The sequence below is a fragment of the Prionailurus viverrinus genome, chromosome D1 (genome assembly GCF_022837055.1).
Source record: "Prionailurus viverrinus isolate Anna chromosome D1, UM_Priviv_1.0, whole genome shotgun sequence".
NCBI lineage: Eukaryota > Metazoa > Chordata > Mammalia > Carnivora > Felidae > Prionailurus > Prionailurus viverrinus.
Window position 1 is genome coordinate 45,476,363 of NC_062570.1, and position 19,801 is coordinate 45,496,163.

At 38.0% G+C, this 19,801-nt stretch overlaps 1 long non-coding RNA gene across 1 annotated transcript in view; it reads left to right on the plus strand.

Moving 5' to 3' along the window:
- Positions 1-10,008: 10,008 nt before the first annotated feature.
- Positions 10,009-19,801, plus strand: part of LOC125176619 (uncharacterized) — a 49,422-nt gene continuing 39,629 nt past the window's right edge. Inside the window, exons 1-2 of the long non-coding RNA XR_007156344.1 lie at positions 10,009-10,115; positions 14,981-15,129. This is a non-coding gene — a long non-coding RNA (uncharacterized LOC125176619). The remainder of the gene's footprint in view (positions 10,116-14,980; positions 15,130-19,801) is intronic.

Consider the following 19,801-nt stretch of genomic DNA (forward strand, 5'->3'; position numbering starts at 1 on the left):
AATGTTCAACCTTTCTTCCATATGCTCTCCCTGCCTATGCTTTCCTTGTGTACACTTTTCTGTTCCACCCCATGTCTTAAGTCATCATACTGTGAATGTAGTAACTTTATAGAAGATTTGGGGTTGTCCTAAAAAGGGAATTACATTATAATTGCACAGCATTCTATAATCTCAAGAACTCTCTCTTCTGCTTTCCTAAACTTACGCTCCTCATACTACCCCACACAGCCTCTAAAGTGTGCATTTCAGTCCACCTTTCCCCACTACTTCTCTCTTAGTGGGGAGTTTACCAGGCTAGTCTGTCATCCTCTAGCTTCTCTGGAATTCCATAGGATCAATTTTTCTCTACTTACTCATGCAGGTAAGATTACCATTATTAAGCACTGGGTACTTGGGCTTTATCCTTGAGGCTTTCTAACTGAGACTCTAGGTACACAAAAGTGCCCCAAGAACAATTTCATGGAATAAAAGGAAGTCCAAATATGCTGGCCTCTAGGCCCCCACATCAACCCAATCTACTTATCAGAGATCTTGTAGTAATAAAAAGCAGAAATGAGGTCAAGACCTATGACAAAGAAATTTCACTGCAACCAATTATAAATATGCTGAATAAGTTGCTACTTGTTTATAAATACCCTAAAAGCTAAGAAACTGAGAATTAACAATTTTCTTTCATAACAGGCAAAGGAAGATGTCTCCTTCCCTCATGGGTCTTGAGTAGGAACATTGGTGAGAAAAACATTCAGACGAATAAAGGAGTATTCATCAGCAAGTGAGCACTTTAGCACTAATATGATAAAAACAAAATATTTTCCACATCGTATAGATTTAAGGCATTATTAAGCCACAATGATTTTGTCTTGTCACTACTCCCTTACTTCTGCCTTTTAATGATAAATAACCATTCCTTAGTTTCTCATTTTTGCTTTATGGGGTTTGCTTTGCTTCCCAGGCAACAACTATTTACTGAAGATTAAAGACAAAGAAAAAAAGTCAAGAAGCTTTATTCATTCCATGGTAGCTCTTCAGAAGAGATGTGAAATAACTCTTTTAACTCAACTGAGAATAGTCATTATCTACCATGTACGCTAGTGGGCTCACCAAGCCCTGGAAAATTTGGGGGCTTGCCAAACTAAATTCTGGAAAGATAACACAATATAAAAGTGAATATTGCCTTATTCCACTCTCACAGAGAAATGTCTCTTTTTAAACCATAGGAACTTGGCAAACTTACGAATGTTAGGAAAGAGAAATACTAGCCGAGTTTAGGTAGCAGAGGGAAGACAAAGGATAAAAACTACAGGGTCCCTTACCTGGATAGATTGATTTTTTATTATGATTGCGATTGTGAGCATTACACTGAAAGGAAGAAAACTTATTTGGGTAGCTAGTATGCAGTTGCAAGCCCTATTGTCAGTCTAGGTCAATATGAGGAATCACTTCCGACGAGGTATGAAGTGATTCCAAACTCCCTAGGTCAAAAGAGCTTAAGATTTCACTCAGAGTTGAATTCCTACAACATAAACCAGACCTAAGTTTCAGGAAGAAAATAAATATGTCTTATATGAGAAGATGTCATAGATATGTAAGTCAATCTCTGAGTGAACGTTGGGCTACACAATAAGCCACCCCACCTTGGCCCCTACCCCCAACATAGACCATGAGTGGGGAACGGACTCAAAGCAGTAAACGCATTGGCTCATGAGTGACCACTTCAATTCTCTTTGTTGTTGTTTGAATTAAGGGACACAAGTGGAGTGAATGAAAAGGTAAGGGACACAAGAGCAATGAGGTCATTATTCTGTTCATCAAAACAGCACTTTATTTCCATTTGTACACACATCAGGTTGTTGCCTAGGAAATGTTTAGAAACCACTGTCAATAGAGAATGATAGTCCATTGTTACAATCATATTTTCTTTCTCACTGACTACATGAGCTTGAATAGGTCATCTTGACCTAATTTATTAAGCTTAAAAAAAATCAGGCTTGTAGAAAATAATACTTGTGAAAGTGGGATTTGCCACTGTAGCAAAGGACCTAGAGAAATAATTTAACTGTGAGACTTCTGCAAATTCAGATAAGCCAGATATGAAGTAGAAGAGGGGATATAGGGACACCTAGCTGGCTTAGTGGCCAAGGACCCAATTCTTGATCTTGTGGTCTTGAGTTTGAGCCCCACACTGGGTGTAGAGATTACCTTAAAAAAAAGAGGGGATATAGAAAGTCTGGGACATGAGGCATCAATTTCCATGAAGGCCTGAATTAAGAAGGAGGAAAAGTTGTTATATTTATCATAATTCATGTGACTATATGTTCAGATTTGGGCCTAGGACATTCCCAGTTTATGCCCACTTCCTTGCATGGTTATCCACTATACCATCTTTCACTCTCAAAAATGTGCCAATATAGATGATAAATTACATGGTCACATTAATTACAGTCAAGGTAAAGACCCACAGATTTAAGATATACTGGAGTTTGGTTAACTAAAATCTATATCCTATTTCCTCTTCCTGTAGACTATCCTTCAATTTTAACATGCATTATTTATAGCTTTTTTTCCTTTTTCAGCTTTGAGGTATAATTGAGCAAAGAAAGTAATAGAAAGTACAGAACATGATTTTTATATAGGTATATTGTGAAAGGATTTCCACCATTAAGTTAATTAACATATCCACTATTTCACATATTTACTTTTTTGGTGGAAGAACATTTAAGTTTTATTCTTTTAGCAAATTACAATTATACAATATAGTGTTATCAACTACAGTCACCATGTTATACATTAGAGCCTCGGGCTTTCTTTGTATTATAGCTGAAAGTTTGTACCCTTTCTACCAATCTACTTCTACTTTCCTCAACTCCTGGAAACCACGTTTCTGCTATTTCTAGGAGTTTGGCCTTTTTTAGATTCTACATATCAGTGATATCATGCAGTACTTATCTTTCTCTGGCTTATTTCATTTAGCATAACACCCTTTGGGTTCATCCATGTTTACCCAACTGGCAGGATTTCCTTCTTTTTAAAGGCTGAGTGGAGCACCTGCGTGGCTCAGTTGATTAAGCTTCTGACTCTTGATTTAGGGTCAGGTCATTATCTCACAGTTTTATGAGTTTGAGCGCCACATTGGGCTCTGGGCTGACAGTGCAGACCCTGCTTGAGAATCTCCCTCTTTCTCTGCCCCTCCCCTGCTTGCACTCTATCTCTCTCAAATAATGAAAAAATAAAAATAAAGGCTAATATTCCATTATATATGGATACCACATCTTCATCCATTTAACCATCAATGGGCACTTAGGTTGTCTCTGTATCTTGGCTATAATGAATAATGTTGCAATGAATATGGAGGGGTAGATACCTTCTGCTTTTCTTTCTGCATGTTATAGAAAAAAACCACCTTTCCCAGTTTTGTCAGACAATTTTAATGTAGTAGATGAACCTTATCATCAGCCCAGCACATGCTTCTCATTGCCTCTCAAACCACCATCTTTGTTTTGGGGGGATCCCAGTAGTCGGGAGTATGCCAAGACCAGTCAGTGTCTCAAATGAGATGTTTGTAGTCAGCACCTAGATGTAGTGTGATTAGAAGCCAGACACTTAGTCAGCAGCTGGGAAAGTATGCAGTCAAACCCATTTAAGGGGAAAACTGTGCATTTTAGCCTGCTCCCTCTGCACTAATCCAGGCTGTATTGCCATGGGTATGGAGGAGGGAGAGTGTTCCTACACCCACTTACAAAAACTCCTTTTCTGTTTGCTATAGTCCTGTAGAACTGTAAATGCAAGCCTTGTGATTTAGGGACCCAGCCCTCAGATGGTAGCTATAAAAGTTGAAGTGCTAAATATGTGGACAAACATCTTTCACGGAGATGCTAATAACAGTTTTGTTGGAGAAAACCAGAGGGAGAAAAGTGGGGAGGGGAGTGATCACCAGTTCTCTCAAGCTCCAAGTTCAATAACAGTCAACACCTAGATGCCTACTAATCAGATGCCAGATCCTCAGGCAATAACTTGTATTCATCCAAAACCCTTCCAGAGAAAGACCAAGAGAATGGGTGCTTTTGCCTGTTCCCTCTGCATTGAACTTTGTGGGGCTAGCCATGGCCAAGTGATATCTTTCTTTGCTATAGGTCTGTGGGTCCCATGAATGCAAGCCCCATTTGCTTTCAGCTAAATGATCTGAGGGACCATGCTTTGGGTGACAGCCTTAAAAGTTGGGGCACTAGATGTGTGGTCCAGACCTTTCCCTCTTCAGAGAGAAGCTGGGAGTTGGGGTTTCCCCCCTGACTCTATACAGCACTGTATTGGGAGTTGATTTTATGGTAAGAATAGGTGTACCTATTTTGATGTAGGCATTTTCTCAGTCACCCAATACGTGAAATAACTCAAACAGTTTCTGGATTTCTGAAGAAATTGCTCCTTGTGTAACTATAGATTTGGTTCCTCCATGGGAAGTGGGAAATTTAGGAACCTCCTATGTTGTCATGTTAGGTTGGAATCCCCTAGCTTTTCTTATGAAATATAAAGTACTTCAGTATTTCTATCCTCCTCCCAAATTAGAAGAACACTGGTATGCTTTCATACTCCTAGTCTATCCAGCTTAGAATTTTATAATTCTCTTTTAATGTTAAAAAAAGTGTAAGTAAAGTTTAACTAAAGATCATAAAAATGTTATTACTATCTGTGTCATCACATTATCCTCTTCTTTCTGTTTGGTGAAATTTATCCTTTAATAGTTCAAGTAAGGATCTATGTTTGATATTTGTATGCCTAAAAATGTCTTCATCTTTATTCCCTCCATAATGATAACCTAACTGGGTATAAATTCCAGACCAAGAATTAGTTCCCAACAGCACTTGGATGATATTACTCTATTTCCTTCCCATATCCTTTCTTCATTATCTGCAATCTACCATTTATCTAATTACTGTTTTTTAAAGGCAATCATTTTTCCACCTGATAGTTTTTATGATCTCCTTTTCCTTGACATTTTTCATTTTCACTATGACTAGAAAGTGGTATGTTTTTACTGACTACATTTAATATTCAGTGCATTTTATGATCTGAGAATGTATGTTACCCTTCCTCAGATATTCTCCATCATTCTCATGGAACACTGTTCTGAGTTGCTTTTCAGTATTTTTCCTTTTTAAAAAATTTTTATCTTTCTTTTTGTGATAACCTCTCCAGGTCTAAGAGTTTTGTGATAGGTCCCATCTGGTATTCCAGGCTTAAACAGTATAATGTTAGATCAGGATTCTTGCCGAAAATGATATTGTAGAGATCTTACAATCCACAATCAAAGCTCTATGCAGATTATTTCAGTCACTAGGCTATATTAGAAAACAGTGCTATTCAAGAAGACTGACAGGTCATGAAAAAGAATAGAATAACACATCACAGCATGATGCAGGTGATTTCCTCACCTTCAAAAGCATCCTCAGTTTTCATGTTACTCCACATTACTCAGAGGAACAGAGATGATATTCTACAAACTCACATGTATCCCCAGTATTTTATTTTAGTGTATGAATTTAAAATACTAGATTGTAAGTTAAACATATCCAACTAGAAATCATTAACATTACAATGATAAAGAAGCAGCAAAAGCCTGTCAACTTTCATTTCACTAAAAACAATCTAAAGATGTCAGCAGGTGAGTGGCTCATCCTAGTGAAACAACAGACATACCATTGGTTTTAAGAGAGATTTCATATACAAAAAATTTTAATATAGAAGATAGAAACTAACATAGCTAACAGACTTCCGTTATTGTCATCTGGATCAATTGGACATTGTTGGAAACTTTCGTATCCTCAAACTGGTGACTTGTTCGTATTGATACATTGATTTAAAAGAACATTTTTAACCTTCTCAATATATCCTGATCTTCTCATCAACCTTGATAAAAGCATTTTTCATTACCTAAGTATAACTGACATTTCTTGAATACTACTGAAAACCCTCTCAGTTTCATCTCCTATTCCAGCCCACTGCTACAAAAACCCATTTCTTTTAGTCACTCGGGAATTTCCCATCCCCACCCCTGTCTACATATCACAATCCAGAAGCAAGAGATTTAACATCACGTGGCAATCCTTGACCAATGGAACTAGCAGCTAAGGGATAAATGTTTCTCCTTTTTTCCTCAGGTAGATAATTCTTAGACATCATTTCCCCACAAGATTAAGCAACACATCACCAGTGGGCACTGACTTCCCTCCTCTGTTCATTTCTTCCTTTTTCACTTGTGCTCCTGGAATCATATTCCCATATAAACTACCTGTCTTCAAGCTCTTTACTTAGGCTTTATTTTCAGGGAAATCTACACTAAGATATTTTTCAAGAACCTAACCCTTGGGTACACAGATATATAGTCAATTGCAAAGCTACAACCCATGTAATGAGTCCATTTCTTTTTAATTACAAAGTTAATGTATGCCCACTTTTGCACTGAAAATAAGAGTCTCACCGTTTCTAATCTGATGTTTTTCTGTACAGTATTGGACATCAAATCCTTTAAATATAATTGAACTAATTTGCCTAAAATCAAGGCACATTCTTCTAGTCTGACACCCACCAGACAAATGCCCAGAAAGACTCGAAGAGAAAACAAAGATCCATTTATGAATTTGCTAGATTAGTAGATTCTGTAAGCATCTGAGGATACAAATTTGAAATAGGAGACATACCTGCCTTCAGTGAGCTCATATTATGGTAAGAGAAACATAATAGATTCATATATATATATAGTATATACACACACACACATATATATACACATACACATACATATATATAACACACACACACACACAAATGAAGTATAATTACATGATATACAAAATAAAAAAATTGTTCTATAGAAAATGAATATACAAATAACATGGTGCTTAGATTCTACCTTCCCCCAAAAAGATCTTTGCTGCATAATTTTGGGTACATTATTTAATTTCTGAGTCTCAGTATCCTGAAATGTTAAATAGAAACAATTATAACTACTTTAAAAAGTTTTTGTGAAAATTCAAAAAGACAATATGTGAAAAGTGTTTGGCATTTAATATATGGCATCCACTATTATTGTTCTTTGTTACAGACTTTTCATCGCTATTGTTAATAACAAATGTCATTTACTATCATTAATGTAAGAGGACATGACCATTAATTTAACAACATAACAGGAAAATAACCATGGTAAAAATAAATGAAGTTAGGGTATGTGGTCTAGAGAGAAGTAGGGAAGGCCAGAGGAGGCTTCGAACGTAAAGGTGAAGAGAAGGCGGCAGATCTAAAAATAAGTTCATAGCACAGGTGGGCTTGTGGTTGTTCCAAGTCCTTAGTCCACAGTATGGAGGAACTCACAATTCTAATTTGAGGTCATGACTTCCAGAGCCTGTCATTTGTGGAAGAGCAGCGTCTCCATCACCCCTGGATCCCTGACAAATACACAATTGTGGCTTCACTGGCTTCTCCCCTCAAGCAAGTGTTAAGCTGAAACTCACTCAAGCAGAGCTATTTAGCTGCCCTTCCCTCTCTGTTCTACTGGCTGTGTTGTCATCATGTGTATTCAATTAAGATTAATATCACTACCAAAAGAGTCTGAGTTCTCACCAAGCCCCAAACAGAAATCACTCGTTGGGAACCAAAGTCCTATGGCTCCATTATGTTCTGGGGGCAAACAGCAACTGAATGACGAATTACATCCTCCATTTTTTTGTTGTTGTTATAGTTGTATGGATTTAAAATGATTAAGGTAAGACCCAGCTGTAACACATCAGTAACCAATGCAAACAAGACTACTCTTTTTATTAATGGATAGATAGTCCTTACATCCTTTTCCATTTTATTTTATTCACAATTATGGTCTCTAAGAACATTCTTGTTCTTACTCTTATTTTGGCTCATTTGAATTAACAAGACTTGTTTCTTCTTGATAAATTATGTTTAATTAATCCTTTTGGACAGCACTGAGGACCAAATATTGGATGAGCTACTTAATCATGAGCCCTGTCAGAGCCCAAATCCACCCCAGACTAACTAATGGAAAATTGTACGAACAATAAGCATGCTAACAGAACAGATAAAGCTGTCCACAGCCACTTGAGAAATGCCCTCCCTCAGGATATGTTTCAAAACTCTGCACACATATCTAAAAGGTTCAAGACTTTTTGTCTGGGATTAGTTTTTATAAAGTCAAATAGCAGATTCACCGTCGCAAATCCAGATTTGGGGAAGACTGAATCATATACAGTTTGAGGGGCCATTTTGAAGAAAAAGAATAAAAGTAAATAGGAGATAGATATAAATTTTAACATGGATTAGGCTAAAAAAAAAGAAATGCTAATAAAATGTAAATTTTTTAAAAAAAATTTTTTTTCAACGTTTATTTATTTTTTTGGGGACAGAGAGAGACAGAGCATGAACGGGGGAGGGGCAGAGAGAGAGGGAGACACAGAATCGGAAATAGGCTCCAGGCTCTGAGCCATCAGCCCAGAGCCCGACGCGGGGCTCGAACTCCCGGACCGCGAGATCGTGACCTGGCTGAAGTCAGACGCCTAACCGACTGCGCCACCCAGGCGCCCCTAAAATGTAAATTTTTTTAAAGTTGACAAATACCACAAACATCACTGAAGTCAGAAAAATAACATATTCACTAAGTTACTGTGTGATCCATTTCTATAATACTTCCTCATACATATTTTTGCTGGTTTTTCTGGTTGTCTCTTCATATTACAACAATTTTGTAGTATCATTTTTTGATAGAAATAAATGGAAAGAGCCTTTTTTCTGGCACAGTTGGTCAAATATTGTTTTTTTTTTAATTATTTTTGATGGCATTAAGTAGGCATCTGTGTGAACTGAATTCTCTACTTACAATGTTACATATCTGATGATGCAAAGAACATTCAACAGACAGGCTTCCAGCTCCTTCCAGTAAGCTCTGCTCACACAATTCCAGGGCCAGATACAGTAAGACACATTTACACTGTGATGTCACATCTTGATGTCACAATGTCCAGCATAACAAGCATTAGCAATATTCATGAAAGCCATTTCTATGTCAGGATGCTTAACAGCTTCACTCTTCATGTAAGCGGCCATTTTTCATAAAAAAAGCTATTAGCATCCTTCAGCATACTAGTGAAAAATACTGGTCCACATCTTCATATGGTAACTTTAGCCTCATGTTCTCCCCCAAGTATATATGCCATACAATGTCTGGCCTTAGGATTGGAATCCAGATTCATTCATGCTGATATCTTTGTCCTTTTCTGTATCTCTCCCAATCCTCTCTACGTTGAAAAAAAACAAGAAAGAGCACAAAGCCTTCCTAAGCACAGAGTTCTTGCTGCATTTAATGGAAGGATTCCCTGGGGTTCTACATGTGTATCAGAGGACCTGGTTCTGCCAAAAACGGCAAATCTAATCATCAAAAGGACATTTAGGAAGGATTTTTCTTAAAAACACACCTTTGAAATTAAAAAAAAAAGTAAAGGGGAGAGAAAAATATGATTCTTAAGTTACTAGAACATGGTAGCTGCACACTCAGCTGTTTAAAAAATTCTTGAAGGATTAACCATGTATTAGGGATTCTGCATTTTAATTTTGGCATGAGATCTTGGAGTTTTAAGGAAAATACAGTTGAAACCATTATTTTTTCAAGCTATCTGATAATTACATGGCTTACATCCTTTTCTTCCTTTTTTCAGATTCCTGTATTGGTTGTTTTTTTTTTTTAACTCTAAACAGGGCTACATTTGGAAGTGGTGACAAATTTAACACTTACACAGAATTTCTTAATGTCATTTCTTCTCCTAACAAGCTTAGTGAGAAATGAAAATATGAAGGAAAAGACATATCTTACTTGTGTGCTTCTTCCAAGCAAAGCAAGAGAATAGTTGTAACAGATTCCATGCATTAGTGGGCACTCCATTACCCCATTTTGCTAAGAATCAAATCAAAAGAGACATCTGTTCTCAGTAATTCCTCTTTCTTCTGTACCAGCAAACTGCTTCCAGCAGAGGAAGAACTCCACAGTGCCATAAAGAATCCCTCTGGCTTTCAACAAACCATTATGTGAAGGTCAGGTCTATATGCTACCAAGAACAGTTAAGGTAAAATATATATATATATATATATATATAATGTAATATATATAATGTAATATATATATATATTACACACACACATACATGCAGATACATAGACAGATACACACACACACACACGTACATATAATCAAAAGGGTAACAAATTGATCTTCTATTAATCAAAAATGGCCAGGAAGTCTCTATTAGATTGAATTTTTCCAGTTAATGGTAAACATGGGATACTTGTTATGGGACCTGTCACATGTCACACTATGATAGGACCATGCTTCTCAATGTTTTTTAAACTACATTCCTTCTTGATGAACATAAAAATCTCCACTTTCCTGGAGCTTCTACTCTCTGCCTATGTCCATAGGCCTTGCTCTTGTCTTCATAATGGAATCAGTGAGAGACAAAGGAAATTTTATTTTCTGTATGTTCCCATCAGCCAAGAAGTTCCCTTTAGCTTTTCTGATGCAGTTTACATTACAAAACTAATGGCCTTTTGTGACATTTCAATTTGATAATTTGTATAATGTTAAATACATATTTTCATATTGCCCGCTGGGAGAGTGATATGTTCTCCTGGAGGAAGAAAGGTCTCTGCCCCGTCCCTACCCGCAAGTAAGAAATGGTGCTCAAAGACTAATGATTCCAATTTTCTGCTTTAGTAAATAGGATAGAGAGAGCATAATTGAATTCCCATTTAGTGCTTAGGATCTAATAGTGCCTCAGGCTCTGGATGATAAAATTGGATCTTCACTATACAGCACTATAGCTACAGATTTACAAAATAAGCAAGCTTGACTGGAAGGTGTACCACAGAGTCAGGAAATACCGCAAATGCCCCTCCTCTATTGTTATTTTTTTAAAAACAGAGTTTCTGTCACTGTGAGCATTGTTGAGAATTATAACTTGAAAATATTTAAACTACCCAATGCAGCTCATCTTTCGTGATTTTCCCCCAAAGCATCTTCTATCATATATGAAGAAAGAAGCTAATCTCTTTAATCTATTGCCTTAGAATCCTCCTATATTTGCAGATATGTAATGACTTTGCCATGTCAGTATTTGCTCAGACTCTGGATATTAACTTCCATACTTCTTTTCACATGCTCCTGGCAATTAATCCCTGATGCAATATGCATACTTTAGTGCCCTTTTACTGCATGACCTCCACGGTCACATCTCCCCAGGCTAATACCATGCTAACACCTTGATTCTGCTTTCCAATTTTAGGATATATGGAGTTCAGGAAGCAAAAATAGAATGGGCTTGAACTGTCTCATTTTTGTTCCACCTTTTCATGGTCCCTGTGTGTTTCACCTTGAAATTAATTAAGAGAGGACAGTGAGGTGAAATTGCACTATTTCATCTGGATGTTACCCTGCTTACCCTTTTTTTCCTTTTTTTTTTTTGACTCTTAAAACACCAAAATTTCAGACATATATTTAAGCAATAATGAAAGGATCACAGCTCGTTACAGAGGTTTTTGGTCAAACACAGATGCATCCCCCTCCTTGATTTTTTTTTGTTCATAAGAATATGAAACTATTATTATGGCATAAAGTTGCCAAAAGGGGGGAAAGATTTTTTTTAAGATGTTCATGAGATGAAGAAGTATGATTGACTCCAGATGCATGATGGAGACAGCAGATTCTGTATCCCACAAAAAGGTGTGATACCGTTACAGAGCAAGGGACAGTAGTAAATTAAATTTCCGTGCCTGTAGAGAGATGAGGAAACCAGGACAATACTTGCACGGCTGCTCACAGACAGGGTAGCAATTGTATACTTACAGGTGGGGGCTTGTGGGGGAATCAGCAAGATGAGATAAAAATACTCATTCTCTTTGTTTCAGTATCCTAGGCCTCGGCTGATACCACATTGCTACTACCAGTCCAAAACTCACTCACACACACACACACACACACACACACACACACACACACACACACCCATAATAGACAGAATAGGGTTCAACAAATCATTCAGGCAGTTACAACAGGGAGTACTGCACCTGGCCAGGCTGGAAACAGTAAAAGTAAAGAAAACTAATGTAATAAAGCATAAGCAAGCACCACTGGGGACACCAAGAGAGAATCTAGTATCAGTCAGACCAAGTGTGACTTCTAAACAAGAAATGCTCATCAAGGCATGAGGCATGTTTCCTGAAAGGTTTCCTCACAGTCATACCATGCAAGGGTATGCAAGCTGATTTACAGAGCACTATGGGTATTCTCCCAACAAAGCAATAAGACCTGGATCAGATGATAACTTGACTCATATGCATTTACGGAGGGACTACCATTCATTAGGTGCTATGCTGGGCATGGGAGAAGGCGAGCACAGACCCTTAGGCAAGCAACAATCATGTCCTGTGCTGAATGAAACTACAGATGCTCCTAGGGGTCAGGGAGATGGACATGGAAAATAAACTCATTCTAGAAGAGTCAAGGACAGCTTCACAGAGGTGAGTTCTCTGTGCGGTGTTTTGAGCATATCACACGGGATTCTTAGCTACAAACAACAGAATGCATTTGCCTATTTTTAGCAGCAAATCACTTTATCAGAGGAAAGCTCACAGGTTTTCTGAGAGACTATGCAGCCAGGAGTAACACCCCAAATATTATTATGGAACACCTCTAGTGGAGAAACTGCTACTGCCACCTCTGGGCAGAGATCCAGTCCTGGGCCACAGGACTTGACCAAGTGCTGCCTCTGGAACTGGATGAACCTGCCACCTCAGAAGCTCTACTTTCCAATTCTGAATCTGGGGTCAGTGCATCTGACTGGTGGAGCCCGGGTCGCATGTAAGAGAAAGTGAGAAAGCCCACTTTCTGAATTTGAGACATACAGAGTAGAGAATGAATGCTTCAGGAATAGGAGGCATATTTGATGTTTCTGGGCACACAGAAGAGATGACAGAGGTTCACTTCAGAGGCCTATAAAGGCACTCACAACATGAAGCAAGGAGGAATGGTGTGGGCAGGGGCACTGAGAGTGAAAGAGCCTGGCTTACAGCAGATCTGAGAGGTCATTGCTCTAGACTTTCAACCTCATCTTAGGAGAGGGATTCAAGAAGCAGCAACTCAGTTGTACACTATCAGAAGAGATTTTATTACTTTAGTTATTACTATTATTAGCACTCTTATTCCCAAATGTCAGATTCATTGTATCTTGGATGCTCTGTTCACACAGTACCCATCACTAGCCAAACCCTGTGCTCAAGCACTGGGAACTAAGACTGTGGAACAGCCACTGAGACCTTCTGCCCCCTCCCAGGGCCTGACATATTTAGATCTATTAAAGCTAAGACTTTTACTATTATTAACAATATTCCCCTATGCATCCTCAACTGGAATTTGTCTACGAGTATTTCCTATTAGAACATTTAATAACCAATTGCATATCATCCCATGCTGTATGAGCACATGGTTTTTGTTAGTTAAGACGGCAGCCATGGTACATGCATTATATAGCCACCTACTATAGAACACAGGCACAGAAGCTTGCTTATTGCAAATATTTTATCATCATAAACAACCCTTTCTTTACAGTAGCTGTCAGAGTGGTTTGCATTTACATTCACACATCTGTCCACCTGTCAATCAGGAAACAATTAGAGGGGGCAAAATGAAGAGAGCAAACCTGCTCCTATTGGCTTGGCTTTCTCATGCAAATGCCAAGCTAACTTGGACAGAATACTTTTAATACTTTAATGACCAGTAAGTCAGAACTTCACACATTTTCAAACTTCCCTAATAACTCTGCATAGACACAGACAACACCTTAGGGATCAGTCTAGCTTATTAATTAGTCTTCACACTCTTGTCTGGTTTCTAACATTTTAGAGCCAGCTTGTAGCATCAGCTCAAGTTACAAAACCTGCTGCATCAATAAGTTATTTCCCATAACACTAGAGGCACAATTAAATCAGTCTTTATAGCTTCTTGAAGATTTCATATTCAGTTACCAAATGCACCAGAAATTTCTCACTTTACTGAGCTAGGCATTTCCATTCTGTATTACTGCAATGAACTTCTTTCTGAGCTTTTTCAAGCTCTCCATTTAAATGCCTTGTTGAAAGGAAAAAAAAAAAACTCCCAAATGTAACCAAACTGTTCTAGTTCAGTTTATGACTAAGAGCTACCTAAACACCCCTTCCCCCAGCAATCCTTCTTCTGCCTCTATTTTTCTTTCTTATTGCTTTGATCAACTTTTAATTGGACCACCAGAGACAACTCAAAATCTAGGGAAGAAAGCTCATTGTCCTCTACCTCAGTGTCTAATGCTCACTCTAGGATGATCTTCTGCTCTTTTTTGATAGGTCTTTAGGGAGTAATCTCAGAGAAGCCCATTTTTAATAGTTGGCCAACTCAAAACCAGGAAAGATGTGGGAATATGGAAAGATAAATTATACTCCAACAAAATAGAAATATGATGCAACTCTAACCAATGAGTCCAAACTTTTTACAAAGAATTCTGTTGAGACCATACTTGGATAAGACTTGAGGACAAAGTATAGGGTTATTTAAAAGACAAGGTTTCAAAATGGATTTATTGCTTATTTATTAGTGGACACGATTTCACATTTTAAAAGAACTACAATTTGTAATTAAACACCCTCACTCCACCTTACCCTAGAATGATACCTACTTGTTCACAAATAGAGATAGGAAACTTCATTGGACAATTAGGGGTTTACATGACACTTTCACAGAAATTATCTCATTTTATCCTTAACATTAGGTAGAGAAGGTATTCTTAGGTCCATTTCATGAACTAGTAAGCTGAACTCAGCATTTCCCCAAGATCACATATGTAATTAAAGAGGGATTAAGCCTCTAATCTTATCTTCTCACTTCTTCCCATTCTCTTTTAAATAGCCTTCAAACTAATGTTTGAACACTGAGTACCTGACTGTGTCAGTCATTCAAGAAGAGCCCAAGGCCTTTCCTGGGTCTGCAACCCTTAGCACCACCAAAGTTGAAGGGAATGATGTCAACTGCCCCATCATACCTCAAATAGGAGACAGGTCAGTAAAGCAAATGTTTTCACCTTCATTACATTTTTTAACCACCTTACCCATGGAGGGTGCTCAGCAAAAATACCTTTCCAACAAAGCTTCACAATTTACAAAGGAAACACTGCATATCACTGTTCCAGGCCTTTCCCTTTTACCAGCTCTTACTTCCCCATCTTTCCATCTAATACTCTGTTTTACTTGCCTTTATTTTACTTTTTTTTTTTTTTTGCATTTCCTGCTTGTTATTTTGTCCAGTGATGAACTTTTAGCAAAGGCAAGACAATGAAAGCCACAAAAACCTTCACCTTCTTTAGAAGCAATGAAAGCCAAAGTCTACTATGACCCCAGAGAAAGATTCCATTCCCCACCCATCCTATGTTAACAGCTTTTTCTCCATTCACAATATAGTATATTCAAGAATACATAAATGCTTCAACCCTTTCCTAATTCCGGACTTATGTGTTAACACAGAATCACTAAGCAACCTAAAGCTAATTCTTTTATTGCTGGCCTCTTATACCAGTGCTTCCTGCCTTGGCTTCAAATGCAAAATCTGAATAAAACTATGTCTGCCCTCATGAGACTTACATTTGTAATGGAATTCATCATAAAAACAAATTCTGTTTGAATTTTCTGGGTCTCTACTATGCCTAATACCATGGACTATATTTGTAACTCCCCAAATATTTATTAAGTTGAATTACAATTATGGTAAGAGTCAGGTATAGATATTCTGATAAAATGTCTATTTTAACCACTGCTTCAAAAGAAATATAAGATAAGTGGTATATGATGGGGTACGTGGGTGGCTCAGTCATTTAAGCAGCTGACTTCAGCTCAGATCATGATCTCACAGTCTGTGGGTTCGAGCCCTACATTGGGCTTTGTGCTGACAGCTCAGAGCCTGGAGCCTGCTTTTGATTCTGTGTCTCCCTCTCTCTCTCTCTCTGCCCCTCCCCAGCTTGTACTCTATCTCTCTCTCTCAGAAATAAATATTAAAAAAAAATAAAAAAAATATATAAGTGGTATATGAGCTTAAAGAGAACAGACATTAATATCTAAACTATAGCAAGGTAACCTCAAATGTTCAAATGTCTCTCACTACTGAGTTGTGTCATTTACACTTAAAAGCAGTTTCCAGACAAATAGCTATAATTCTCAGTGGGTCAGTTAGCCATTTCAAAACAGTTTTAAACAGGTTTATCTACATTTCTTTCAAAAATTAAGTGTTCTTTAGTTTCAGCCACTCTTTTTTCATTTTTGGTCATTGAACCTCCATAACACATCAATTTGTTTTTAATTCAATACAGCAGAACTTCTATTTTGGACTAGTTTTCATGTGGGCCCATACCTGTTCCCAGTGTTTTATATTTTCACATTATTCTTTATCAAAATTACCACATATGTTATACCCTTATTCAAACAGCAAAAGGTATCTTGGATTAGTTCTATCATTTCCAAATTATTGATGGAGAAGCTGAGGTTCATGGCACTCTAAGCGGCCTCATAGAGGATTTCACAAAGGCATTTACTGAAGATGGTGATGGATGTAAAGAGATGGTAAGCAGGGAAGATAAGCATTCCAGGTGCAGAAAATAGCCAGTCAAGCATAAGTGGAAGTACATAGCTGAGTGAGGACCCAGCTGCCCCAGGATCTTTCATTCGTGGGGAAATTCTCCTTTGTCACCATCCTGTAGCTCTTTCCTTGAACCACAGATTTAGAAGGACTACCTTGCCTCTGGTAAAATATAGTAAGTTTGTGATTTTTTATAAAGGAAATATAGAAAATACTCCTTTATTCTATAATACTTATTTCTACTGACTCTGACCCAAGTTTCAAAATTACCCTATTATACACAGAATTACTACCCACTGAGTCTGTATACTGTTTCTTGACACTAATACTTGTAACTTTGGGGAGACTCATGTACAAAATACAGGTAACAACACCTACTGTACATGGTTGTTGTAAGGACTAAACAAGATAATCTGTGAAAGCACCCAATGCCTGGCACAAAGAAGTATTGTTTGGGGATAATCTCAATGAATTTGGCTATATTTGGCTAATGCCTCCAATCCAGCCTAAAAAACAAAAGGCAGCCAGCTACTGGAGAGTTTATGCAATAACTTTCAATAATCAGTAACTAGGAATTTAAATTCTACCAGCGGTTTTAAAAAGTTGTAAAATGTTTTCCATTTCCCTCCAGAATCATGCTGATACCCCCCCCCAAAAAAAATACATTAAAAATTATGTACAGACAATTGTGTTGAAGTAAGTGGCTTAACTTTTTAATACTTCCCTCCTGGTGCATCAGTTAAGCACCAAGGACTTCTTCCTGGGATCCCATCTGCTCCCCGAGGTTTATTTTAAACAATAAGCTACTTATTCTAAGAGGAGAGATGCTCCCATCACATTAAACTAAGAAGTCCCAAACACAGTTTGGTGTCCTAGTTATTTTCTCTAGAGACTTAACAGCTAAAATAATTTCAACCTAAATATTAGGAGTTGAGGGGAATAGAAACAATCTGGTATTAGATATTAGGCCAAGCAAACCTAAGTCAGGAGGCACTGATGGTCTGAAAAAGGAAATACACAAATGGGTGAAAAAAGGGTCAGATGAGAAGTTGAGTCCAGCAGCCTACAGGCAAGTAAGGAGTTAAGGAAGTCAGAGACAGAGAGGCAGGACGGAGGCCAGGCACAGCCCCAGAGTATGGCAGATGAAGCACTTGCTGGCACAAGGTTCTGCTCTCAAAAGCAAGAATGGCCTGAGGTTAGCATTTGAAACATCTGCCCAATGACAGGTGCTGGAATTGGGAGGACACAGTTAGCTGAGGCCCCTGGCCAAACAACCAGGTATCAAATATAAAGGAGAATTTTCAGTTTTCATCTCTCTAATCTTTGTTATCTGAGGACATTAACCAGAGAATTAGAAACCCTTCTCCTTTGCCTGTAGAACACACAGAGGTCCTCATGCTGACTTCTGGCCTTTCCTTTACAGCCGTTTTAGCTGGGCCTGCCAGCTTCTAAACAGTAGTGTTTCCTTCCTGCTCTCTCTAGATGATCACATCCCTTCATGTTTTAACTACCACCTATTAAAAGATGCCCTCTACATTAGTATCCCTTCCTAGATCTCATTTCTGATTGCCAGCCCCATTTGTCAAGTGTTTAAAGGACATCATGTGGGCATTTCATCACCTTCAGCCCATCCATACTTCCACAGAATCAGTCATTCTCTCTCTCCCTTTCTCTTTCCCTTCCTCTCTCTTTGCCCTCCCTGCTTCATTTCCCTACACATACATACCCACACACCTACACATACCTATACAAGTAAAAGCTCAAGTTAGTTTAAAATGGTGCTTCTTGAAACTTAATGTGCGTATAAATCACTTGGATATTTTGCTACAGCTCAGATTCTGATACACTTAGGCTGGGGTGGGACCTCAGATTCTGCATCACTAAAAGCTCACAGGTTTCATCAATTCTGCTGGTCCCTATCCCATTCTTAAAGTCACAATGATACACAGGAACTAGGTCACCTAAGTTAGAGTTTCACCTCACTCACTGCCTCCATTCCCCTGTTTGGCCTCAGTGTCTTTATCCATAAAGGCACAACTACACTGTACAATTCATGAGGTTTCCATCCAGCACTTAAAGCATGAATCAAGAGCTGAAGCCTGTTAACTGTAGCTAACAAAAGGTACCCCCATTTCTGTGCAGTGAACCTGATTAAAAAAGTCTAACCAGGACTTAGTAGCAATGCTAAATTAAACTAGGATTTAGTAACAATACTAAAGTGTTCAGAACACTATCTGCAATAGATATGGGTCCAGGAAATACACACTCTTAAAGACACTGGGCCAGGGGCAAAACTGGCACAGTTAAAACACAGTGCTATTTTGTGAAATAACAACAATTTGAAATGACTTCTTTTCTCAGTGGGTCTGTAAATCAAATGACAGCCATCAGAAATACACTGAGAGAACAGTCACTAAATAAATAGTACTGAAATAAAACCCAACAATAAAGGTATTCCAGGTCTAATGGTTATTTTTACGGCCTGTAAGCAAGGTGTTTAGGGCTGTAGTGTATGTTTCCCCAGTAGGTAGATGACATACAAGCCTATATAGGCTTTTATTTTAAAAGTGTTTACTTGTTAAAAAGTGTCACCTTTTATGGTGGTGGAGTATAGAAGAAACAAGACAAGGCTTGGAACACTAAGATTTGGGTTCAAGTAGAAGTTCTCTCTCTTGGTCAAATTAACGTGACCCTCTGTTTCTTTACTGGTGAAATACAGATCGTAATAAATCACGTACCAGTATACTGTTTTGGGAATTAGATTAACTAACTGGAAGAAAAGCTTAACAAAAATTACAGAACACCATAGAATACCAGAGAAGAGTGTAAGGAGAGAGGAGCAGCGTGAGAGAGGAATAGTGGCAGTTATTTTGTGTAAACTGAGTTGAAAACAGAACACTTCCTATTACTCCCTTTTTAAAAAACAGTTACTCCACTGTCTACAAAGAAAAAAAGAGCATGCCCTTTGAGGACCACTGCAATTTTTTCTCTGCCTGCATTTCAAACCCACTTTCCACTATACCACATAGGCTTTCTACTGACAAGTGATGGGAGGGTCTCTGTGTTGCGTGAATGAATGAGTTACTACATGTTTAAGAGGGAAAT